We start from the raw sequence: 26426 nt of genomic DNA, 5'->3' as shown, positions 1-26426 counted from the left end.
CCTGGAACTAGCTCTTGTAGACCAGGCTGACCTCAGACTCACAAAGATCCACCTGCCTCTGCCTTTTGAGTACTGGAATTAAAGGTGGGTGCCACCACCACCTGACAACCCATATCTTTTAATCTATGGTCTATCTACCACGTAGCTTTTACCTCTAACCCATTTTGTGTGTCTGACTCATTCCACATCTGGCTGGCTTCTTGTCTCTACCTTTCTTCTTCCCAGTGTTCTCTCTGTCACAAAAATGCTGCCTAGCTATTGGCCATTTAGCTTTTTATTAAACCAACCAGTGACATATACTCACACAATGTAAAGGAATATTCCACAACAACCAAGGGCATTCCATATGCAACCTAAAGTACAAGATGATTCAAGGATGATGACACTTGTGTTTTCTCAGCCCCAGGGTACTTGGGGAAAATAGACAAGGCCAAAAGTACTCGGCAGGAAGAGACTTTCTTAGTATCCATGTCACACAGAGGTGTGAGCTGTTTCTGCCTCTCTGCACCAGGTTACCAGACAAGCAGCCATATTCCAGTTCCTCATCTGACTCTATACCTTCATTATTTGAAATTTCTAAGCTTCAGGCATTAGATAAAGGGCAGTTGGGAGCATCTAAACTCCCCAAGCGTAAGAAATGAGCATGCGTGACTCCCTGTCACAAAAATGTCCCTGACTCTTTACATGTCTTTGAAATGCTCAACCACTCCTGAAACAGGTAGATGCTTCTATGATACACGGTCTACACCCAAGAGAAAAAAATACTGGAATGTATCTTCTATTGCAACTTTAATTTTTTTAAAATTTTGGCTAAATATTGACTGCACTCTTCCATTGGGCACTGTTGAAAGCCCTGAAATATATTAGTGAGAAAGAGGCAAAAGTCACAGCCTTATTGGGCCTTGCTGCAGCTGGTTTAGGGGATTGAGGGACAGTACAGTATAAGTGTTAGACTGTGGTCAGAATGCCTCCTGCCTGGGTCCCTCCACACAGAACAGAGAACAGAATGGTTTGCGTTGAACTGCCTTTCCACAGCCCAGACCTGTGTTTTTCTCTGAGAACCTTCATACATTCAGGCAGGACCACAGTTAGGATGGCCATCTCCATCCTTAGAGAAGAGGAACCCGAGGATGAAGGGGTTAAGATGTTTGTTCCAGACAGTCCACCCAGTACTAAGGGACAGAGCCAGGAGCTGAGCATTGCTGGCCAGTGGTTAGGTCACTATGAGGAAATTCTTCAGAGGCCCAACGCATATTTTGGCCCTTATTCCTATAGTATCTAGAAATTGCATCATCCACTGGGAACAGAGTATGTTTACTTGATTCTTGTGTGTGTGTGTGTGTGTGTGTGTGTGTGTGTGTGTGTGTGTATGTGTGTAGTGTGTGTGTATACATATATACACATTTTTCATTATTTTGTAACTAGGATAAACATTTTAATGCATCAATATTCATAGTCTTCCTCTTCTGTTTAGAATCTAGGCAGGAAAGATTCTAGTTTTCTGGGTCTTCTAGAAGGTGACTCATCAAAGAGAATCCCATTAGCAGACAAGCAGAGAAAGCTGAAAAGGTCAAGGAGGCTGAGATATCTTCAGAACTAAGATTAGCATGGGCCCATGAAGACAGGGACAGTATGATCCTTGCGTCAGAAATCTGCAGCAGATCTTGAAATTTGAAAAGTGAGAAAAGGAGACAGTGAATTTGGGGATGAAAGGTCAGCACGAAAAAGAATGCCTGGAACCTGGTAGGGTGTCAGTCCATGCTCGCTTATTGCAATGTTGAGTCAGTCAGCAAACGTTTGATCCTGTAGAGCAACATGGCCACCTCAGCAGTGGCTTCTGAAAGCAGCAGAGTTAGGAAGTCTATCCATAAGAGGCTTTGCGGTACATAAAGCACACCAGCCGTTCCCTTAGCAGACTTAAGTAGTAAGAACTTGATAAATTCTCACATAGTGGTTGTACTTTCATTGGGGCCATTCTTGGGGATTACAACGACAGGGTTTGGGCCGTACACGGGCGACATCTTGATGGACAGATACACTATGAACTCTATGAAATGCAAAGCACAAAGACAAAGGAGACACCATGACACCCAGGACGTTACACACAAGCGGACTGGGGTAACATCTGCCTCATCTTGTCAAGAGCGGAGAGAGTGGAGCAGAGCGTGCAGATGCTCAGAGGGAAGAACGGTCAACTTCTTCTTGAAGAACGGACAAAGAAGAGGTTCGGAAAGGCTGAGTTTAATTAGAGGAGCCAGTGCTAGCGATAGGTGAGCTGTGTGCTAAAGGGCTGCAGACTCGGTTAGAGTTCCATCCTGAAGGTCTCCCTCAGGCCCCAGTGTTAGAGGCTTCAATCACAGCCTGTGGCACTCTTCAGGGAGATGGCCCTTTCAGTCAGTGGATTCCACTGCGAAGAAGTTAGATCTTTGAGAACATACTCTTCTAGAGGATATGGGGGTTCGGCAGTGCTGGCGCACGCCTATGATCTCAGTACTCAGGAGGCAGAGGCAAGAGGATCGCTGTGACATCAAGGCCAGCCTGGGCTACAGAGTGAGACAACCAGGGCTACACAGAGAAACCCTGTCTCAAGAAACTAAAAACCAACCAAACAAACAAACAAAAACAAAAACAAACAAACAAAGATAAGGTAACCCAGTTTCCAGTTTCCTTCCTTTCTCCCCAGCTTCCCGGATGCAGCCAGCACTCTCTCCACTGTGTACTTCTGTCATGACATGCTCTGCTATCATTGGCTCAAAGCAATGAGCCACCCCACTGTAAGCTGAACCCTCCCAGACTGTGAATCCAAACAATTTTTTCTCTTTTCAAGTTCATTGCCTCATAGTTTATCCCAGCAACCAAGATACAGGACCCAAAAGCTACTTCAGTCTTGAAGCATTGAGTGCTTCTACCTTGGTGCATGCTCGCTAAATAGTCTCCCGATCAGGGCAGTAGCTCGATTCAGTAAATCGAGAGTAACAGGATTCTCCAGAAGTGGTCATGGGATGTTGAAGCCTGGCCTTACCTTCACCTGGAATGTCAACCTTTAAGGCATTTCTGGTCCTATTTGTTATAGCTCTTCTCACGAGTCCCAAAGAAAACCCTATAAAACTCACCACCAGTTTCAAGACCCCACTAAAGTAAGATATGGCATACAAGAAACAGTGGGAATTAAAAGGCAGTAATAATAACTGAAGCCTACAGTTGATCTAAACAATGAATGACAATGGTTAAATATTTCAGATAAATATCTGTCACACAAAAGAGACATAAAATATAAATGAAGTTCTTGATATCAAAGTTTTAAAAAGTTGAGACTATCTTTGAGATGAAAGAAAACAGAATTGAAGAGTGCGGGGCTGTTTGGTGGGAATGGAGGCTAGATGTCAGACACTGACGAAGTTACTCTCTTTTGTTCTGCTGGCTATGATGCTGGGGATTGAACCCAGATAGTGCATGCTAGGCAAGTACTCTGGCACCAAAATATGCCCCCAACCCTGAGTCTTTATCTTGATAGACAATAAAAGGTAAAATGTTTGTTTAAAAGACACAAGGAAAACTTCATTGCATTAAGCTAAGGGAGAGAAGCTGCATGGTCTACGGTGTTAATTCCAGGGCAGTCTGGGAAAGGCACCACTAGGGAACCAGTAGAGATATCTCTTTTTTTTCCTGGGAGAGAGGAGGAAGATAAGAACATAGAGGATTTTCAGCCCAAAGAAACTGTTTTGTATATTACAGAAATGTTGTAATGATATCCTCACCTTGCTTTTGTGGCTGTGATAAAATACGCTGACAAATACAACTTACTGGGAAAGGGAGTTTATTTCATCTTAGAGTTCCAGACTAGAGCCCATCATTTGGGGAAGTCAAGGAAGGAATTTCAAACAGCCAATCGCAGTACTTTCAAGAGTGTCTCAAGCGCAGAGAGAAAGTGAATGAATATATACTGGTGTACGTGCTTGTGCGCAGCTTAACTTCTCCAGTCTTAGGCAGTTCAAGACCCCTGTAGGGAATATTGCTGCCCCTAGTGGACTGGGCCTTCCTGATTGATTGATGAAGATAATCCTACCCAGACATGCCAGTGTAGACCAACCCAATGCAGACAATCCCTCACTGAGACTTGGCTCCCAGATTGTAGACTGTGTCTGATGGACAACTAAAGCCATGTATACACAATGGTATATACATGACATATGCCATATACATGCATTTATCAAAATCCATGGAATGCTCAACATGAAGAGTGAACTTAATATAAGCAAAGGATTTTAGTTCATAGTAATACGTCAGTAATATTTCATCAGATGAAGAAATTAGACATCAGTGAAAGCATTGGTAGTGAGAGGAAAATAGGGAGAAAGGTGTGGAAATGTGAAAACTAGTTGCTGCTCGATTTCTTTGTAAGCCTATACCTCTGTAAAAAAATGTTTATTAAGTTAAAATAATCAAGGACAAACAAGAATAAATTTGAAATAGGTTGTTCTCAACAGTCATGCCACTCCCTAAGAACAGAAAGAACAAAACAAGAAGTCTAGGGTAAGCCAATAAAAACTGAAAGGAGGAGTTTGCCCCCCCCCCGCAACCTCTATGGGTCTAAAGGGAGACGGAGAGTCCTAATAGCTCTGTGGTGCTCATCTGCGTGACCCTTGGGTCAGCCCTAACTAGATACTTTCTAGGAGCCTATAGGCATACAGTTCCCAAGGCTGGCATGAAGAAGCGTTAGCCTGCTCTTTTCTATGGTCAGCTTCTTCATCTAGAATACCAGGCACAGAGTGGTCTGGTTAATTTTATGTTGTGTTTAAGAGAGGGTTGTCACGGCTGCCATTCAGAGGCATCCAGTTTTCTCAGAATTAGGATGCACGAAGTGGTTTAGTGAAAAAAAAAAAAGCTGAATGCAATTTCAGTTTGTTTAGTGATAGATCCTGAGTAGAGGAAAGGCATGCCAGGATTCAGCACATATCGACTGAGTATCTTTTCAAGTATCATTTCCTGTTCAGAGCTGCAGAGACGTTGGGACAAGAGTGGTATATGCACCCATCTTTTGTGACTAAGGTAAAGCCCCGTACATGGCTCTTTTCCTGACTCCCAGGCTGTCACTTGTGCTACCCATCAAGGTGAATCAGAGTGTGTTTACCAAGCATCATGAGAATAAAACCCCTTCTGCTGCAGTCATTAGATCAGTATGATTAGCAGCCACATAATTCAACTTGGTTCCTTTCCTGCGCCCTTTGTTATAACAGAGACTTGGGGAGTTTCCTAAGTCATAGAGTTCAGGACCTCAGTCCTTCTACCGGGTTGCTAAGGGAACCCTGTGGTAAACAGAGCTGCTGTTTAGGTCCAGTACTGCCTGGTTCTAGCTGTTGTGGCTTGGCCAGCAGCTGAACATCTGTGTATCGTAGACGGATCATATTAGTGGCTACTTCACAGGAGTGTTGAGAGGCATGACTATGAAAACACTAACAAGTCAGACATGATGGCACATGCCCATATTCTCAGCACTTGTACAGCTGAAGCAAAACATTGTCGTGAGTTTGAAACCAGTCTGAGCAACATAGTGAGTTCCAGGCCAACCCAGGTTATTGTAGGAGATGCTGTCTAAGAAGAAAAAACAAAAACGAAAAGACAAGAAACAAAGAGAAAATAGAAGGAAGGAAGGAAGGAAGAAAAGAAGGAAGGAAGGAAGGAAGGAAGGAAGGAAGGAAGGAAGGAGGGAGGGAGGGAAGGAAGGAGGGAGGGAGGGATGGAGGGAAAGAAGGAAGAAAGGAAAGAAGATTAGTAGAGTTGAAACGGCTCAAGATGTGAGTCCACCAGGATCAAAGAGGGTCTGGCCTTTTCCTCTTCTCCATGAGGCGAGCGGAGCTTCATCCAGTCTGAATGCACCCATCTGTCCTTTTGCAGCTTGAGTTGCTTCAGCGCATCTGCATGGTGAGCCCCAGCATATGAGGACATGCCCACAGCTCTCAGACTCCGCAGCTTTCGGTGCAGATTTGCACCTGGAAAGCTTTGATCACCGCACACATGCAGGCTGCATACTGGCCGGTGTCTCCCTGCTGGCCCCTTCCTCCTCTTGCTGGTTAAATTTCTCAAGTGTCCCAAGAGAAGACCCCTTAGCATCCCTGTTCCTGCTGGCTTCTATCTCTCGGCCTTATGTCAGTCTGAGCAGGATGAACTATTCCCTTTCCCTCCCCCTGGACAGTTCACTGTTTATCCTGTTATTGTGTCCCTGCAAGTTACTGGGAACACAGCTGCTTATTCTCATTTTCTCCCACTTTCTCTCTCTCTCTCTCTCTCTCTCTCTCTCTCTCTCTCTCTCATCTGGAAGAGGGTCTTGACAGTGTCTCAAATGTATGCTTGTAGGCGCAAACCTGCCACAGCTCAGAGTGCTGACGTGCTCTACACAGGCAGCCTGGTCGCAGTTTCACCTGGGTTTGGCTCTTCAGCCGTTGATCCTCATTTTGCCGTTTTCCCTGGTTACTGAGCCTCAGACCAGCTCTTTCTGGTAGTGTTATTCGTTTTAACACACACACACACACACACACACACACATCTGTGCACACTCACACCCATGCACAGAGACTCTCAGCATCTCTCTGGCCTAGAATTCTAGGAACCATGTATCTCCATTTTATTGCCCCAAGCATTTGTCATTAACTGTTGCTTTGTTTTGAAATCCATGATTTATGCGGCTTTCAGCATTCCTTCCAGTTCATAATTTGTTCGGTATTTCAGAAAGCTCCCAGTTCCAGCCTTTATTTTCTGATTAGCATCTTACTTTCAAGATTTTGGAAAGCAAGAGAAGACAAGCAACACCAGCAACACAACCTGCGACTAATCAATACAATTCTAGGTAAGGCTAGAGTCTTAGCAATGGAATTTGACAAAATGCAAGGAACTGTCCATCTTTGGGGACTGCTGGGAGGGGACACCAGGAGCAACCATCTTCCTCCATTCGCTGGGTCTCTGGATAGCTTGACTGCGTGGATGCAGACCGTTCTCCGTTGATTGACGGTGAACACGGCCCAGCAGGACTTCCTACAGAAACTCTCTGTTACCTTATATTTTGAATACCCCGTCTGAATGGTTCCTTGTTTGAGCCCAACTTCTTTCCCCACCTCTATTAACTCAGCTTCACAGGGGGAATCAGCACTTAATAAAACAACTATTGGCCCATGGTCCAAGTCACAGGAGTCTTACGGCTCTTCTTGACTTTGTTTTTCTAAAAAGTACCCGTGACTGTGGCCAAGCAAATCAGCAAATACCCATGGGCTCCCTCAGGAGGAATTAAAGCGAGTTAGGAGTAGGGTGGAGAGCAGGCAGGGAGCCCGAAAGAAACTTAGTAAGTCTATGCTTCTCTTCTCTGCCCTTTTGGTTAGATTTTTCCAGAATGTACTGGAAAGTTCTGTGGTATTCGTAGGGGGCCTGTTGGCCCCTTGGTTGAGTTGGAGAGCAGCGGAATAAGCTCAGAAAGGGTGCTCCTTGAGATTTTTTATTCTTGAGATTTTTGCTTCTAAATTACAGCACCCAAGCCCTGTCATGAATGAAGATTTTCATATCTGGGTTCTGGTTGCATGACGTCTGTCTTCCACTGCAGATTCCTGGCCTCTGTATCAGTAAAGCTATTAGCTGGAGATTTGAAGCAATCGCACGTATGCACACACACACACACACACACACACACACACACACACACACACAGAGGCACAAGTGTGTGCGCGCAGTGTGACTCCTGCATTGAGAGGTACTTAATCCAATAACGCTCCCCTTTTTACTCCACTTCCTGGGAGGCAGAATAAAATCATGAAGAAAGACGCAGGGCTAGGTGTAACTAGATGTGGGCACATAGCCCAGATCTGCCACTTACAGCAGCCGTGCATCCTCTGTGAAGAGTGAATTCCTAGCCAGGTTAATAGTGCGTGGGTTTAAAGATAGTAAGAGCAGTGTGGAAGAGCAATGAGGTAAGTGACGTCACCACGGGACCAGTTTAGAACCCAGACAGCTGGACGGCGGGGCCCACATTCTTGGCAGCTCTGCTGCATCACTCCCTGTAGGATGGACGAAAAGACCATCGTGTGCTTGCTTATAGCAGCTCTGCTCTCCCCTGCCGAAGGCTAGAAACACCTTGCAGAGCTGGTTTTCCTAAAGTCCTGTGCATCACAATTCAAGGGGAAAAGACTTTTTCTGAATCAAAGCAAGATGACCTCGAACTTCGGATGTTGTGCCTCTGTCTCCCAAACGCTGGGGTTACAGATATGAGTACAAACCCACGCCTGGTTTATACAAATGCCAGAGATTAAATTCTAGGCTCCATGCATGCTGGCTAAGCACTCTACAAACTGATTCACATGCTCGGCCCATTTTTGTTCATTTGTTTTTTTAAAATCATACTTCCTGGCTGGTAGCTTGCTAACTGTTACAGGGATAGATTGGAGTACAGTCAGCGCCTGCTAGGGTTTCCGCCTTCTTCTACCCTGGAAGGATGGAGACCAGCGGTCCACAGACAGCGGTAAAAATTAGAGAGAAGTTACTAAGGCAGCACCTCCAGGGGAGGAAATGGGCCAGAGTGATGGGAAAGGTCAACACAGTGGCCAACCTTTTGTTTTTAACTCATGTGCATCCAAATGTAATGCTAATAACAATAAGAACATATAGCATATTAAGCAGTACGTGTCATGTGCTGGGTGTTTGAATGTACTAATGGCTTAAACAGTCGTCTAATTCTGTATCCTAGGCATTTGTTCCTGTGTATAGACGAGGAAATAAACCTGGTGAATTTAGTAATACCTTTATTCCCACATAACAAATAAGTGTCAGTCGGAGGTTGAAGTCGTGTTCTATCCTCTAGCCTTTGCTGCCCATGCGGAACTGATTCATTACCTACAGTCCTTTGTTTCATTACATGCTTTTGATGTTGCATGCAACCAACAGCACATTTTAATTTCCTTATAAATAAATTCCATTCATCTCTCTTCTAGTTTTTTTCTCCCCTCCAAATAGCCATTGGCTCTCTGTACTTTTCTCTGAACATCAAAATGGTCCGTTAACATAATTCATAATTTTAAAGAATGGGAAGTATAGCTTTGGATTTTAGTGCCTTGTAACAAACTATTGCTATGTTTGGATGATTTAAACAAAGTGCTTCATTTGGCTGTCATATCTATTATATCCCCCAGAGATGGCAAGGGAGGCACAAATGCGCCCCTCCCCCAGGCATCAGTCAACTCCATAAACATCATCAGGAGTGATGGGCGTATTGCCAAGTGGTGAGGGAATCTCTGGTGCCCCTCCTACCATTAAGTAGCTGTGGACAAATGGCTTGGATCTCTATACGCTTTGTCTTCTCCTTTGCTATCCACGATCCCTCTATTGTAGGGCTGTCATCAGGATTAGAAACCACGCACATAAATAGTTAAAAGTGAGTCCGCTCTCCTTTGTTTATTGTTACCTTCCCAGGCATCATTTAAGGTCGGTATTATTGCCACTGCATCAGTTAAAGGAGATAAGGCTTATAAAGACAAACGGTTTGATCTAGGTCCCACACAGACAGAGACCTCTGCTTTTCCTCCTCCGCACACTTGGCTCCTGTTGTACACACTGTGGTTGAATGAGGACAGCGCTTTTGACCGTGTCTAGGATCCTGAAGTGTTGACGAGCCTGGCTAGCTGGGATGCCCGCTTCCCCAAAAGCGGACTAGAGCATCCCCAGAAACACGTTTGAAAACTGCTGATGGAGGAATATGATGGCGTATAGACTAGAAGACTACAAGCCGGCCATGTATCACGATACACGTGTGTCATCATAAGGCCTGCTGGCTGCCTTTGTACCCCATCTGACCAAGCTCATGGAGTCGCTTTTCTTACCCACTTACAGCTGAGTCCAGTTATCTTTCTGGAATTGCACTCTCTGCCTTCCCAGACCCCTCGGCTTCGTTAAGATGTTGCCCCTTGTCTCCATTTCCCGTATGTCGTATTAACTCAGCGGCGGCCACCGTCTTCTGGCCTTGACTTCCTATTCAATTTTCAAAATGCCATTTTCCTGGGAGCCCCAAGGATCCTCTGCATTATTTTAACTCCTTTTCAGTTTCAATCTCTCTCTTCAAAACCAAAGTCAGAGCAAATAAAATAAGCACAAGTTATACCTCTAATGAAAAGCCCGGAGATCAAGCAAGGTCAAGGTTTCATTGAGACAGAAAACAAGAATCATCTTCAAAAGGAAATTGGAAAGCAGAGCTGTGAGGGCTATGAGCTGTGAAGCATCTTTTTTTTTTTTTTTCAAAAATCAAAGAAGGACAAGTAATGAGCCACGGGTTGTTCTGTCCCTATGGATTCAAGGAACCTTCTTATTAGGTCACACAGAATATTATTAACAATAACAAGATGTCTCTACATAGGCCTCATTTTCAAAGGATGTCAGAGCTCATGGCCCCAAAGATCATAATTGCTAAAACTAATGGTGTACTCCAGTCTGGGATTTGGAGGTGAAAAAAACACAGCTTAGAGTCGATAGAGGCTTCCTGTTTTGAATTTAGAAAAGTCAGTACAACCACAAATATTATTAGATGTGATGTTTATGGAGGGCTAAGAATATTAACCCAGAATGTTAGATTATCCAACTAAATGTTGGTTTGTACAATTCTAAATCATTTAGGCTACTGGACAGAATACTCATCTACGGTAGTTTCCTCTTCATTTTCTTGCCTAAAAAGGGCAATAGTGAGAAAATGACTTTAACCAGAATGTTCAATACGCATTCATTAAAAACCTGTGGAATGACAGCACTGGGCAAAGGCATTTATAGTGTACCCAAAGGAAACGGAAGATGAAACATACATGCTTGACAATTTAGTCCATGACAGAAGCATCAAACTGTGACAGGAGAAGGAGAGACTAATTTCCAGCAATGCAGCAGGACTTTATGCTCACTTCCTGGCGTCTCTTGGGACTCAGGGACGTGCCATCTCTCTAGGGGGAGTGTCCCTAGACAAACTCTATCTCTATTCTTTTCCACATCACCTCTTAGCTTAACATGTAATTTAATTTATCCTTGTTCAAACACTCAGTGCCACCTTTCCTCCATCTCCAAACAAGCCTTCTTAAGATCGGGGATGCTTGCAATTTATCCACTGCCAATTCCTTAACAGCCAGTGTTTAGCACATAGTAGGTGTTCATGGAAGCGTGGTCAGCAAAGTGCTGGGGTGAATTGTGTGTCAGAGTAAGTTTTGGCATGAGAAATTCAAGCTAGGTATAGATGGTCAATGTTAATTAGGAAAATCTTGGAGGAAGTACAGTGTTTCGGTTTTCAAACCAAAACCAATCAGTTTAAATCAAAAACAGCAATGAAAACGTTGTTTTTGAATTCTAGGCTGAATCCTGCTTCTGTTTTGTGACTAGAGCAGCATACTTTAACCTTGATTTACATGGATGTCTGAAGTACTGATGCTGGGGCCAAAGATGTGTCTCTAAATGAGTTTAAATAATTTTAAAAAATCAGGAAGATTGTATGCAGGCTTTTCTGTCCTGTCCGTCACTACCAAATACCCACACAGAGACTTAAAAGTTATAAATGCTCAGCCAATAGCTTATGCTTATTACTAACTAGCTCTTATAATTTAAATTAACCCTACCTTCTGCCATGTGGTGGTACCTGCTTTCAGCATGGCATGTTCATCTCCTGCTTCTTTCTCTACATCTCCTCAGGACTCCCCAGACTCAGAGCTTCTTTCCAGCATCCTCCTAGTTTGACTCTCCTGCCCAATCTCTTCCAGCCCAGCTATAGGGCAGTTAGTTCTTTATTAACGAATGAGAGTACCACATATTTACAATGAACAAAAAGATTGTTCCACAGCAGAGGATTTGCTGCATTGGTTCCTTTGTGCTACGACGACAATGCCTGACAGAAACAAATTAAGGGAAGAGGGGGTTCTCTTCTGACTCAGGATTTCAGGGGGCCTCAGTCCATGATCATTGCAAGGCAGGGAAGAACAGCGCACTTTATGGTAGCAAGTGAGTGCTGAAGGCTTTCCATGTCACAGGAGACCAGAAACCGAGAACAAGGAAGGTATATAACGTTCAAGGCCTACCCCTAATGACCTATTTCCACCAGCTAGGCTCCACCTCCCTCCTAAAGGTTCCACCATCTCCCAACATAGAGCCAGAGCCAAGGAACGAGCATGCAAAACATAATACGACAGGCAGCTTTTTTCGATTCAAATCACAAATTTTATTGTACTCTTTGCTCGGTCGCTCCTGGCCAACCCTGAAGCAGCAGAGTATGTGGAGGGTCCTTAGCACACTCATCCTTGTGGATGGGATATGATTGGGTAGCCTTCAAAAGAGAGGTCCCTCTTTTGCCCCTGCTAGGTCAGCTGCCTGCTCTCTCTGGGCTCTCAAATGCTACTGGAAAAGCTCTCTGGGGCACCTAGCCAAGCCTGCCTGCTCCCAGTTTAACACATACTCAGAAATGATGTCTTCCTGTCCCTTGCTCTTCAAGCAAAGAGTCTGCCCCCTCAGCCTCCTGCCAGCTAGGACTAGATCCTGTGAGCTAATTCCCTGCGGGGTGGGAATGACAGATTGTTGGCTGGGTTGACCTTTTGTTTCCCTCGCCAGCCCAGTGAGGCCCCTGGTAGGGAAACTTGGGAGGAAAGAGAACTTCTAAATAGCCAGTGCCTAGAATCTGCCTGAGCTTTTAATATACTAAATTATGTCATCTCCAAGCAGGTAGATGAGATTGCTCCCTTCAGAGCTGTTGTCAGAGGTAAAGTGTGAACAGGCTCAAAACCTTTCTGTGTTATCATATTGCCACAGTGGGTGAATAAGGCCAGAAATAAAATTCTGGAGTCTGAGGCAGACTTCGGGAGCAGAATTTCAGAGCATGAGGAGAGAAGACCTCTCTAAGCCCTGAGTGAGTTTGTGAGCTTAAGGGGGTCCACCCCTCTTACGGGTTCCATTTCCTCATTTGCAAAAGGAGAGAGTGTAAGAGCAGCTGCGTTCCTGGCTTTCTGCTGGTAAACCAGTCCAAAACGTAGTTGCGTAGATCAATGGTCACCCCTCTAGACCCAGAAGTTGGGAACAACTCTGGCTGGAAAACTGTCCCTCGGGGTCTTTCATGAGGCTTCAGTCAGATGTCACTTGGCGTCTGCAATCCTCTGAAAGACCATGTGGAGCAGCAGGACCTCTTTTAAGGTTCTCCAGCCACTCCCACACAAGCTGACTTCTCTCCAGTGGCCCCTCGACAGGGCTACTGCTAACAAGACGACACCAGCTTCAGTTAGCAAGTGGCTTAAGAGAGGTGGGTAGCAGCTACCTTAAGGCTATACAGTCCCCGCTGGGAAGTGCCATTGTTCCCACAGGCAAGCCCTAACCCTTTGCGGGAGGGACCGCATAAGGACCTCTCCGAGTCTTCTATGACAGTGTTTTCAGTTGTGGGGAGGACTGAAGGAAACAGCCTGTGTTAAATGCAGTAGTAAACACCACCTAAGGGTTATTACCGACCTGTTAGGCACCTACCTGTTCTCAGGTGGGTGCCCTGAGTTATCTTTTATTGGTTTTTAACAACCAGCAGCTACCTTGCGAAATACTCCACCTCACATTAGAAGCCAGCATTAAGAAACCCCAAATTCACAAAGTTCAGACAGAGTAACAAACACCAATTCGGGTCATTCATGGAGCTATTACTTCCTGGGTACTGCGCCGCTTAGAGCTGGCAGAAATTCCCGAAATCTTGTTACTCCCGGAGAACTCCTAAGCAGCCACAGTAACAACAGACGTCCCTTCCCATCAGCAAGTGTCACCAGCACATGTCACCTTTAAATGGTGTCCAGTTTATATTCTGCAAATGGTTCTGAGTTTATACCATGCAAAATGCTACTTCAAAAAGAGTAATTACAAGGTATAAAAATGGTGTTTTTTTTTTTAAAGTTTTGTTTTGTTTAAAGTTTTATGGTCAAATAAATTTGAAGAGACTGCCTAGTAAACCCTTTTCTGGAGACTTCCATTGCCTGCTGCGCCTGGTGTTAAAGGCTCTAGGAAGTTCAATTAGAAGTAAATACCCATGTTTAGTAGTCTTAAACACAGCCTTTTGCTGCTTCTTAGAGCCTCTCTTCTCTGTCTCAGTCCAAGTGTCGGCCTTCCACCATGGAAGGTGGGAGGGAGGGGTAGGGAGAACAAGGGCTTCATAAGGCTAAATTACAGCCTCCCACCTAGATCTGACCTCAACACAGGGAAATTCTCTGTCTCTGTGATTCTCCGCTCCTATCATGCTAGCACACACAACGTGCACTTGTTGGGTCATTGAGTGTTAGATAACGAAGCTGTCTAGCCTTGGGTTTGGGTTACAGAAGCTGGGCAGGGGTGGTGCACACCTCTCATCCCAGCCGAAGCAGGCTGATCTCTGAGTTTAAGGTCAGCCTGGACTACACATGAGGTCCAGGCCAGCTAGGGGCTACACAGAGAAACCCTGTCTGGGTAGGCTGCGGGGGGGTGGGAGAGTGGGGAGTTGGAATCTGGACCTGCAGCTTGACCCTTTGAGTTCCGGTCCCAATCTTAGCTCTACCGTAAGGAGCTTTTTGACCTTCTTCAGGTTCCTTGGCTCCCCAGGCTCAGCTCTTTGCCTATGAAACAAGGAGGGTAATTGTGATTCTCCTAGCTTTCACAAGGGGCTAAAACAAAACTAGGCATGTCCGGTGCGGAATACGGGCTCGGCACATGGCAAGAACGCTAAAGTTTAGAGTGTCGTTCAGACTGCTGGGGCCAGAGGTTACTGAGCTGCTAAGTGACAAAGTCAGTGGGTAACAGGCTGACTCGGGTCAAAGGCATGCTTGCCTCTGTCGAGAGAAAGGAGCTGCAGGCATTTTCAGGGCAGCTTGAGAGAGCAGCAGTTGGAGGCCGGTGGGTGGGGTCGAAGGAAGATATTTAAAGACAAGGAGGCAGGTGGCTGGGCAGATGGGGGCGGCAGGGTTTATACACCCAGGACAGCCGGTACAGCGAGTGACAGCGGCTGCAAGACGCCAGCTTTGTCCCCACAAAGCAGCAGGTGAAGCCACAGACCGTCCACACTCCAGATACCCCGAGAGAGCCCCGCCAGAAGCAAACACTTGGCAGGGATGGGAGGCCACATTTGCCTTTTTCAATCAATCAGCCAACAATTGAAGACAGTCCTTGAAGCAAATCTGTGCCTTCGCCCCCTGCCTGTAAGCCAGGAGCACACAGATAATAGTCTCCCTTCTGAGACTCCTCCGCCCTCCAGAAGCCAGAGGCAGCGCCGCCATGCTCATTCACACAGAAATGTATCTGACTGAGGGGCTCCTCTTTCTACTTTGCCATCATGGCAGACCCGCTTGGGTTTTGTATACCGGCCAAGTACTTTCCACATCATTCAAAAGTCTGTATCTGCTGCCTGAAGTAGGTTTAAGGAACAATCTGAGATTTCTTTCTGAATAAGCACTTAGTTGTACTTTTTTTTTTTTTTTTTTTTTTTTTTTTTGCTTTTCTTGGTTACTAAGGAGAAACAGTGACAGCAAGCAAACGTTGGTAGCACTTTGTGCAGAGCGGCACAAATATCTGTGGTGGTGACTGAGCAAATAGAAGTCACATTGTCAGGCACACAAGAGTCTCATTGAGGAAATCTGCGCTGAGACCGGCAACAGGTTGATACTTTAGGCTCCACTTAATCAAGGAAAATCCTTAGAAACTTGGCCCAAGGTGACCTGGATCTGCCCTAAGAGCCAGTGCCAGCTGTGGCTCCCAGGTTGAGAGAGACAAGAGCAGGCAGGGAAGGGAAACCTGGATAGACGGGAGCTTTGTTTACAGACGGGAGCTTTGTTTACAGGAAAATCTCCTCCGTGTAACTGTCCCCCTGGTAGTGTTACACTGTTTCAATCTCTGTTTTCAACCTTGGTCCCTTGAAAGTCAAAAGATTTTTTTTTTTTTTAAGGAAATGTAAAATGTAGTTTACAGTCCTGCAGTAATTTTCTTGTAAAGGATGTTATCCTAAGGAAAATCAAATCCTCTCTGGAGAAATTTAAATGGCTGAATACACAGAGTGAGTCCCCATCGGTCCTTCCTGCGAGCCTTGGCAGGTGACAGTGTTGGCGAAGCTATCTGTCCTTCCTCACTCAGAGTTGTCAGCTTTAGTAAGTAAAAATAGAGGGCAAAAGAAAACAAGAAAAGCATGCAAGCAAAAAATAAAAGAGTTGCCCAGTGAAAGTGAGTTTCAAAGGAATTACAGGAAATTCTTAATAAAACTGTCTTCCAAGCGTTACGTGGGACCTGCTCAGAACTACTTGTTTATCTGAAGCGCAGATACCCTACTCTGTCTTGTTTTTCATAGGATACTTTTATCTGTTTCTTCTCTCTTCCTTCTCACTTTTTGTCACTCACTTAGAGACCTGGCTCGTCTCTGCTTTCAACTTACTTTATGTGTCGTACTACTTCTGTCCCTGAACCTGAGGCAGACTTTAGAAGAATCCATCCAGGTTTAGGATTACAAAACAAGGCGTCAACTGAAGGATTAGCCTTAGTACCAGGACTAGCAAGCCCCCAGTAACTATGGAAACGGGGAAGGGTATGGATGAGAGGTAGCTGGGAGGGCATCCAAGGTGTGGCTTTGGTGGTAGAGTCCTTGTCCAACATGTGTGAGGTTCTGGGTTCTGTTCTCAGCACTAGAGGGGATCGGGGGGCCCAGAAGCCTGAGAGATCTGAAGTTGTCTTTAGTGGTAGGGCACTTGTCTGCTATGAACAAGGGCTTAGGCTCCCAACACTATCATCAATTAAATGATTAATTAATTGAAGTGATTAGGTCAGAGCATGTTGGAATGGGCTCTGCCTTAGTAAGGGAGTGTATGGATGTAGAGACATCTGTTGAAGCCATGCTATTTCAAGAGTGGGCCTTTTGTCCGTTCTCACCGAGCCTCTTCTAGAAGTCGTCACAGACAGTATGCATTAGTTTGGGACTCTCCGGCTTCTTTAGTACTGCTATAGATTGGGTCTTGAAGGTCTTCCGGAGCTCCATATGTTTAGAAGTATGATCCAGAGTGGTGCCACTGACGTTGACAAAGATACAGGACACATGCAATCCATCACACTGCGACACATGTAGACCGAGGAAAGTGGGAAAAGCAGGACCTCCAAAACAAATGCTCCTCAGTTCTGTGCCTGTTGGATCCCCACTAGACCTCAGATCCCTACAAGCTGTAATGGTGTCCTTTCTCTGTTCTTTCTCTAAGCCACAGTGTAGCGACTATGTGTGCTATTGGACCTGCTGACTGACCGGGAGAAAGGGCGGGGTAGCTCAGGACAGTGCCTGTTCTCTAAAACTATCCAAATATTATCTACTACCAACAGGACAGGCTTTTTTGTGTGTGTGTGATAGGAGCTCAGTGTAGGCTGGCCTCTACCACGTGATCTTCTCGCCTCAGTCTCCTGGTTGCTATAATTAGGTTCTGAGTCCGCCGTACCTAACGCAATCTCTTCACAATGCGTTTTTAAAGTAAGTAGGGAGGCCAGCTGTCTTTATTAATCTTCTCTTACACAGAAAAGTTTGCTCAGAGTAAAGCAGAAACTTCCAACAAATAAATGATTGCTACACTTTTGTGCTAGACTTCTGCTACAATAAATATGATGGTATACAGATATAGAAATATGATTATAATATATATTAAATGCAAAAGCAAGATGCTCTCAAGTAAATTGTTGGGATTATTGGTCTCATGGACTCAGAAACATTTTTCCACATAGTCTGTATACTGAGTCGTCATTTCCCCCACCCAAGACAGGGTTTCTTTGTACAAGAGAGGCCTGGAACTCACTCTGTAGACCAGTCTGACATCTAACTCACAGAGATCCTCCTGCTTCTGCCTCTTGACTGCTGGGACGCACCACAACTACTTTGTATATTTACTTTTTATAAAGAAAAATCTGTGTGGATAGAGGATAAAAAGAATTGGATAGAAATTTACCTGATGAATAAGAGCCTAGATCCCGTGGCTTTCGCTAGTCTCACAGAGAGCATTTGTTTTGGATTTCCTATTCTCTTGACAACTTTTGGGTTTTCTTTTTGGCCTTTTCATTTACCAGCTCTTTAGTGGGATTTTTCTTTTTACTTGATTCAATAACATTTCTCCATTAAATGGGGAAAGATTTTATTTCCATAATATTTTTCCAGTCCAGCATTTGGATTGCATCTCCAGTTATTCAAATAGGTTTCATTTCCTACAGCAAGATTTTAATGCTTTTTTCAGACAGATCCTAAACTTTTGTGGGTTTTTGGTTTTTTCTTTTTCTTTTTCTTTTTCTTTTTTTTTTTTTGGTTTGGAGGGTTGTTTTGTTGGGTTTTTTTATTTTTTACTTTTATTTTATTTCATTTTATTTATTTATTTATTTGAGACAGAATTTCTCTGTGTAGCCTTGGGTGTCTTGGAATTCTCTGTTGACCAGACTGGCCTCGAACTCACAGAGATGCACCTGCCTGTGCCTCTCAAGTGCTGGGTTTAAAGGTGTAAGCCACCACTGCCCAATTAGGTTTTGTTTTGTTTTGCTTTTTCTAAACTTTTCTTATTAAATATGCTCACAATGCTCTTTTAAATTGTTTTTGTAATTTCTCTGTATAACCATTACTCATATAAAGAGAGTTTGTTGATTCAAAGCATATTTATCTCGTCCTCGCGCTGACAAGTTGACTCTAGTATTCTTAATGGAGTCACTTGAGCATTCTAGCACAGTCAAGTAATAGTAATTTCCCTTTTCTTTTATTTAATTATTTATTAGTTGTCACTAGGGAGACTTGGCACAGTGCTGTGTGGTGGTCAGAGGACAACCCATGGGAGCTGGTCCTTTCCTTCCATCCTACGGGTTTCAGGGATCAGACTCATAGGGTCAGGCTTGGCAGCAAGGGCCTTTACCCACTGAGCCTCCTCACACTCCTGCCTTTTCTTTTCCCATCGTTGAAATCCTAATTGACTTTTCTTGTTTTATTCCAGAGTTAGTACCTCCCCATAAGTCAGAATGATAGTGACGACATTTGCTTACCCATTATTGAAGTCAGGAGTGTTTGCCCTTGGAAATCTATAGCCAAAACAAACAGTATCTATAGCAAAGAAGAAAGCCAGCTCTCTCTTGTGGGGATGCAACAATACCCTTATTTAGGATGTATGATAGTGAATAATACCCAAGAGCTAGAAATGAAGATTTCAAGAATTTTTCGTTTCTTGCATTCTTAAGGAAGCCATGGGCTAGGGGAGCCAGGAAGAATCTAATGTATCCATAATAGCAGATTAAGAGTTCAAAGATTAAGAACAGCTGGGGAGAGCAAGCGAGCAGGGTTCAGCAAGCAGGATTTTCTTGGGTAAAAGCCAGAAACCCCAGCTGGGAGGTAACCACGATGTCAAAATAGTTTTCTGCAGAAGCCAAAACGGGAATGTGAAGCACAGATAGGAAAGAGTCTCGAGGATTCGTAGAAAGTCACGACAAGCAGCTTCTAGACAGTCCTCCAAGCTTCCAAAACAGCTGTCATCCTCCTGGAGGGAAGTGGAGTTTGCTACCAAGGACAATGCTTTGCAGCTTGAGTGAGTAGTCAATACATTTTTAGATGAAGAAGAACAGATAGAGGAGCCACAGGCTCTCCAAGGAAACCAGCAAAGTCTAATATCAAAACAGATGACTTTTAAATGTCCCTTTAAATACCCATTTTATTGAACTGTAACCGCCATGCAGAAAAGTGTTCAAATTATACAGCTCCATAAACCGTTACTCATGTGTGTCTACCCTCACTTAAAAGGATCACAGAAATGCCAAAGGTTTCTTTTCGCTACTTTTAAACTCTGTAAATAAAGTCATGTAGTATATACTTTCTCGCACCCAGTTTCTTTTGTTCAACATGTTGACCAAATGTGTGGCTTCCTCCTTGCTGTCTTGTGAAGCAGTAGTTGGTTTCTCTTACCCTTCAGGGTATTTGGTCCTGTGATTATGCCACGGCTTTTTATACATTGCTGCCCATTGCATTGCTGGTAGCCTTTCGGGTGTGCCCTGCTCTAAGAGATTTCATATGTCTTGGGAAGAACATGCAGAGTATGTCTGTACTTTTAAGAATGACATTGATGGGGCACAGGTATTTTTGTGTTCAGCTTTCACGGCTGTCATTGGTTTTCCTAGTGGTCACACGTGATCCTGTTTATGGGGATTACAGCTGTTCTTCCGTCTCCCTAACCTTGGTTTGCCCTTTGCATTTAGCCATTCCGGCAGATGTGCAGTGCTATCACATTGGAGGTCTTTTTTTTCTCTCTCTCTTATTGTGTGAAAGAGCACATGCCACAATGCTTGGTAGAGGTCAGAGGACAGCTTTGCAGAGTTGTCCTCTCCTTCCACCTTTACGTAGCTTCTGGGGCTCAAACTTAGGTCACCAGGTTTGCACAGCAAGTGAGCCGTAAGTGTGAGCCCATACATTGCAATTTAAATTTCACTTCCCCATGACTAGAGGAGTGAAGGGAGTGTCGGGGGGGCTAGAGAATGAAAGCATGGCCCACTATACAACGCCTAGTGACACAAATGAACCAAAAATAAAGCCCACAATGTTGATTTCCTGAGACTTTTCCAATACAGTATTTCAGGATAGGCAGCTTATAAAAGCAGACACTTGGGGGGTTGGAGAGATGGCTCGGTGGTTAAGAGCACTGGATTGCTCATTCACGGGTCCTGAATTCAGTTCCCAGAAATCATATGATGGTTCACAACCATCTGTAATGAGAGCTAGTGTCCTTCCTGTAGGCACACAGGCAGGCAGAACACTGTATACATAATAAATAAATAAATCTTCAAAGAGAGAGTGAGATTTAAAAACAAAAACAAAAAAAAAAAAACGAACACTTGTTCAGTGTCTCACAGTTCTGGACACTAGAATCCTGAAATCAAGCTGTTTGTAGGGTCATGCTCTAAAACCTTAGGACGCCCTTCCTTGCTCCACCTGATTTAGGCAGAACTTCTACAACCCTGGACCTTTTTCGGCTTATTAACACATCAAGCCCCTCCTCCTCATCTCATGGAATTATCCTGTTTCTCCTCCCACATGGTTATCTATGTTTTCTTATGGATAGATGTCATCATGGCATAGAGACCTTCCCTATGCCAGAAGGAGTTCATAAGTAACTATACTCCCACAGTCCTTATCCAAATCTGGGCACATTCTGAGGTTCTGGGGTGTGATGGTCACTTTTAACTATCAATTTGACACAACCTAGAGTCACCTAGAAAGAGAGCCTTGCTCAAAGAAGGGTCATCTACATAGGATTGGCATAGGATATGTCTGTAGAAGAAAGTCTTTTTTATTTGCTTGTTTTTGTCTTTCTGAGACAGGGTTTCTCTGTGTGGCCCTGGTTGTCCTGGAACTCATTCTGTAGACCAGGCTGGCCTCAAACTCAGAGCTCTGTCTGCCTCCGCATCCCAAGGGTTGGGACTAAAGGTGTGTGCTCCTGCCATCCAGCTGAAGAAAATGATAATTAAGTTAATTAATGTGAGAAAACTCAGCCCATTGTGGGTGGTGTCATCCCTTAGGGAGGGGTCCTGCAGCATATACTAGTAGAGGGGAAAAAAACTGGGCATCACAAGCAAGCAAGAAGCATGCATGTGTTCGTTTTCCTTCAATCTCAATTGTGGGTGTGATGGGGCTGTCTGCTTTGTGCCCCCGCCACCATGACTTCCCTGCTGTGATGGGCTGCAACCTGGAACTGCGGGCAGAAATAAACCCCTTCTCCCCCAAGTAGATTTGTCGGGATATTTTATCACAGCGACAGACAGGAAAACTAGAGCAGGGGTTAGGTTACACCTTTGATATCTTGGAGGTAAGGATTCAACTCCTGGTACCTTCCTGCACTACTTAACAAGTGAGACTATAGCCCGCAGAAATGTTCTCATACATTCACTACTGTACATGTGTTTGCACACATGTGGAGATATATATACATATATATTCACACATATAAATGTCTATTGCCTCATTTTTCCTCTTAACATCCTACTGTGATAAAATATATATAGCACCAGATTTATCATTTTAAGTGCTTTTATATGTACAGTTCAGTGACTTTTAACATATCCATAATGGGCAACCTTCTCCACTCCTTTCAAATTTATCACAAACAGAAACTCTGTACCCATAAAGCAGTAACTGCCAGTTCTCCTCTTCCCTGGCTTTCGGTAGCCTCTATGCTGTGTCCATCTCTGCACATCTAACGGTTAGTTTTACACGCCTCATGGAAATAGATGCGTGTGATATTTGCCCTCTGCCTGCCTTATTTCCCTTATCCTGGGATTCAAGGCTCATCATTTTGTGATTGATTAATATTCCATTGTGCACATATGCCACACTTCGCTTATCTGCTCATTTGGTGATGGACATCCGGGCTGTTCCCAGCTTTTCAGCTCCAAAGAGCAAGGTAGCTATAAACAGCTGTAGACTAGGCTCTGTTTGGCTCCTGTTGCCAAGTCGGACACGTGTCTTTTGCCCCTCAGTAGATGTTGGCATCTTCTCAAGCCAGTATAAATAAGGTTAATGTATTCTTTGAGCTAATTGCTTTGTGTTCCTTGGTATGGTGTGAGGGAGACATCCCATGAAGAGAAACCTTCCCTTCCTTGAACCTCAGACCGTTTTTAGCACAAGTGTAACTCTTCTCAAAATGGAGCTTGTTAAACAAGTGGTAACATAGATTTGTAGGGCAACAAGTTTCCTTCACACTATGAATTTTTATCATGCTTGAGATTTTAAAAATATAGTTGCCATTGTTAACTAGTCAGCTTAATGACCAGGCACTAGTGGACCCGGTTAACCAGTGTTGGTACCACCATTTGCTATTGTGGGTTTTTGGTTTTCTGGCTTTCTTGGGTTGTTTGTTTGTTTGTTTGTTTGTTTGTTTTTGAGTGATGTCTTCCCAAGGGGGTAACACAAAAGATAATAAATCTGAATTGTTTCAGACTAAATGGTATCTCCCTTAACCAAAGGAATGAAGCCTTGTAAGTAGAGAGAAGAGAAAAAAGTGTGATGAAGCTGCATCAGAGGACTCATGTGGGAAACCCGTGATGATCCTTGCCTTCCGTGCATGACAGGCAAGGTTCAATCCCCAGCACTGCCAAAAAGAAATGCGAAGAGAGGAGGAAGAAAAGAAGGAGAGAGGAGGAAGGAAAACCAAAACACATTGAGTTAGGGTTACAGCACCCACATAAAAGCCAGGAGCTGTAGTGCACCCTGTAGGGTGCAGTGTACCACCCTGATACTGAGTGGGAGTAGGGAGGGTGACACTGGCTCATCCCAGGTCTAGGCTGGCCAGTCATTCTAGTCAAAAGGGTAAGTTCCCAGTTCAGTGGGAAACCCTGTCTTAAAACATAAGGCGAAGAGGGTAACAGAGGAAGGCACCCAATTTTGACCTCTAATGTCAGTACGTGCATACTCAAGAAAGCATACACACACACACAAGCATATACAAATTACAAGCAAACCAGAAACCCTGGTTCATGGACCACCATTCAGAAGGACTACTGTGATTGGCTACAAAATTCCTGTAGATTTTAATACTTTTGTTTGAATGTAATTTTCAGTTCTTTTTTGTTTCTATCGCTGCCTGGTTTAAAATCGTGAGCATAAGGAATTTGTAAATAGTTTTGTGTTCACTTTGAAGACTTGCTGAATGGAGTTACTTATTATTTTCGTTGAAGAGATTCAGGCATTGCCCAATCTAAAAAAAAAAAACAGCAGGTCAGTGCAGAAAATCCAAGCCAGGGTCATCATGATGGAAAAATGTCAACACAAGCAGCAAGAAAAGCACTTGGCTAGAGCACATCAGATTTTGGACTTGAGTGTGAATTCATATATAAATGTCTCTTTCCATTAAAGCTAGCCATGACCAGGTCATAAAAATGGGCACACTGGAAAGACAGGACCTCAGTGCAAGGCTTGGTTCCTTTCCTGCCTTGGCTGTACTAGCACTGGACTTCAGCTGCGTTTTCTCTCGGGTTTGATAACAAAGCCAAGCTTGCATGTTTGCTATAAGGATTACATCTGACATATTTAAGGCATCTGGGACATCTTGGGAGTATTCAGTGACAGCCACTGATGTTACAGGGACATCTGAGCTGGAGGTTCTTGGCACGGTCCCTGCGTTTTATGTCACGCTTAATACTTTTCCACATTTGGGGAAATATTCTGAGCTGGATAACCCAGGACAGTGCATGGAATCACGGTGCAAGCTGCCAAACTACAAAGGAGACAAAGCTTGAACTCTGAGCTTGGGCTCTAGCTCGCCGAGTGGGTTAGCAGATATTTCTGCTTAGCTAAAAATTTTTGAAAACAGCTATTTCAACCATCAACACAAAAACTATTTTCCAAGCCTTCTGCTTTTTTTATAGAGTATGTTTTATTGATTGGCTTCCACATTGGCTTTCAATCATTGGTTATGATTGAAAAAAAAAGTCACTGAAATGTGACCATTTGTGGAGAAGTAAACATGTTATCTATACGTGAAAATGAGCCACATCTACGTTGACTTCGGAGTGTAAACCGAAAGCTGGTCTTCGAGTTTATGAAAATTACGGAATCTGTTGTTTTCTTATACTTATTTTTCTACCCAGTGTGTAATAAGGGTAAATATCCTGGAACCTCAGAATTTACAAACAGGAATCTTATTTTAAGCAGACACATGGCCTAAAATAATGTTGATACAAAATGATTAGAATTGTTTTTATTTTTATTTATTTATTTTTTATAGTTTTTTTTAAGGCCTTGGAAATCTCTTTTCTTTATAAATCTCACTCTCATTGGGACTCTCACCTTAACAGAAACATTGCGTCCCAAGGTTGGGGACATGTCAGCTGTGCCTTCCTTAAATACTGAGGACTGTCCCTTTCTCCCCACCTCTCTGCAGTAGTGCTGCATGTACCCAGTACAACAGTACAACAGCATCCTAGCAGCTTTCTTGCTTCCACCCTAGAATTTTCTAACCCATTCTCCACACAATAGTTGAGATTGGGCTTTTGGAATTATAAACCAAATCATGCCGTTGCCTGTTCAGCACTCTCCAATGGTCTCCATAGCATGCAGAGCAAGATCCATGACTGCTACCGTGTGCCCACCGGACGATCTGGGCCACGCCTTCTTTTCTCGCCTCTGTCCGAACCTCTGCACTGGTCCGTCACAATGCTTCACATGCATGCTCTCTTCAAACGCTCCAAATATGTCCCCACATTGGACTCTCAGTTATGCCACGGCCTCTGCCCAGAAAGCTCTGCGTTTCTCTGTCTTGGTGAAGTAGTTCCCTGTCAATGGCCCCTTTGGTTCCTCAGAGAAGCCCTCATTCCCTGCACAGGCCGTGCTGTGCCTCACACTGTTTGGTTTGCTTCAAAACATTCAGTATTCCGACTCCCTCTTTATCATGTTGCTTGTGCTGTAGCTCTGGCCCCTCCCACCCCCGCTTGAATACAGGCTGTGGAAACGTCACACACGTCACTCAGTGCCTTGACACCTGCAGAGAGCAGGCTTTCAAACTGTGATTCCGTGAATGACAGTGGAAACCTACTGTGCTCTAGACCTGGCTTGGTTATCAGCAGAGTAGCCTCTTGGAAGTACTTAGCTTTCTTGAGCCTCAGTTTCTCTTTCGGCTGTGTAAGCTAGACTCCGTGGGGATTTGACAGTCCTGATTTTACATCCCATGGCTTGCGTATACTCTCGCCCTCTTTCGTCCCATGAATAGTTCTAAACCAGTTAGAAATATTTCTGCATAAACATGGAGATTCTAAGGATGTGTGATGGTCTCTAGACGCTGAACTGTCATCAGAACCACATGTTGTACTGTTTATTTTCCCTTGCCTGGCCAACCCCATTGAAACCACACCCTCCACCCTCCACTGCCAAGCCACAGCCCAGTCCTGCTTTTGGAAGTAAAAATGGGGTGGGAGGATCTCTGATTGCTGAAATGTAAAATTCAATCATCAATCAATCAATCAATTAATAAATGAGCTGCCCAGACTCTTGACTAGCACCTCGTTTCTGGGAACATTGGGGTGTGATTGACAGGACTAATGAGATGCCTTCGTATGAAAATGTCTCTGGAGACAACAGGGAAAAGTGATATGAAATTTAAGAGACAGTAGTAGCTCTCTGCTCATCTGGGGTTTTGCTTTCCAGGGTTTCAGTTACTCGTAGTCAACCACAGGCAAAGATATTATATGGAAAATTCCAGAAAGAAACAATTCATAAGTTTTAGATTTTTGAACTATCCTGAGTAGCATGATGCAATCTTGCACCACGCGACTCCATCTTGCCTGGGGAATGGATCGTCTCTGTCAGTGGGCTTGTGCTGTATGCTACCCTCCTGCTGGTAACATCCCAGTTAGCAGATGGACGTTTAGTGCTGTTGGGGAACGTTCCAGTAACCGCTAACCTACTTCCCGTGGCCCCG

The 26426-nt window shown here is 44.2% G+C and overlaps 1 protein-coding gene across 1 annotated transcript in view; it reads left to right on the top strand.

The window, feature by feature from the left end:
- Rbpj (recombination signal binding protein for immunoglobulin kappa J region) overlaps nt 1-26426 on the top strand; it is a 193938-nt gene that overhangs the window by 50846 nt on the left and 116666 nt on the right. The window lies entirely within an intron of this gene.

The sequence above is a fragment of the Myodes glareolus genome, chromosome 8 (genome assembly GCF_982192425.1).
Source record: "Myodes glareolus chromosome 8, mMyoGla1.1, whole genome shotgun sequence".
Lineage (NCBI taxonomy): Eukaryota > Metazoa > Chordata > Mammalia > Rodentia > Cricetidae > Myodes > Myodes glareolus.
Note: the sequence above shows the minus strand (reverse complement) of the source record. Positions and strands in the feature narration are given on the sequence as shown.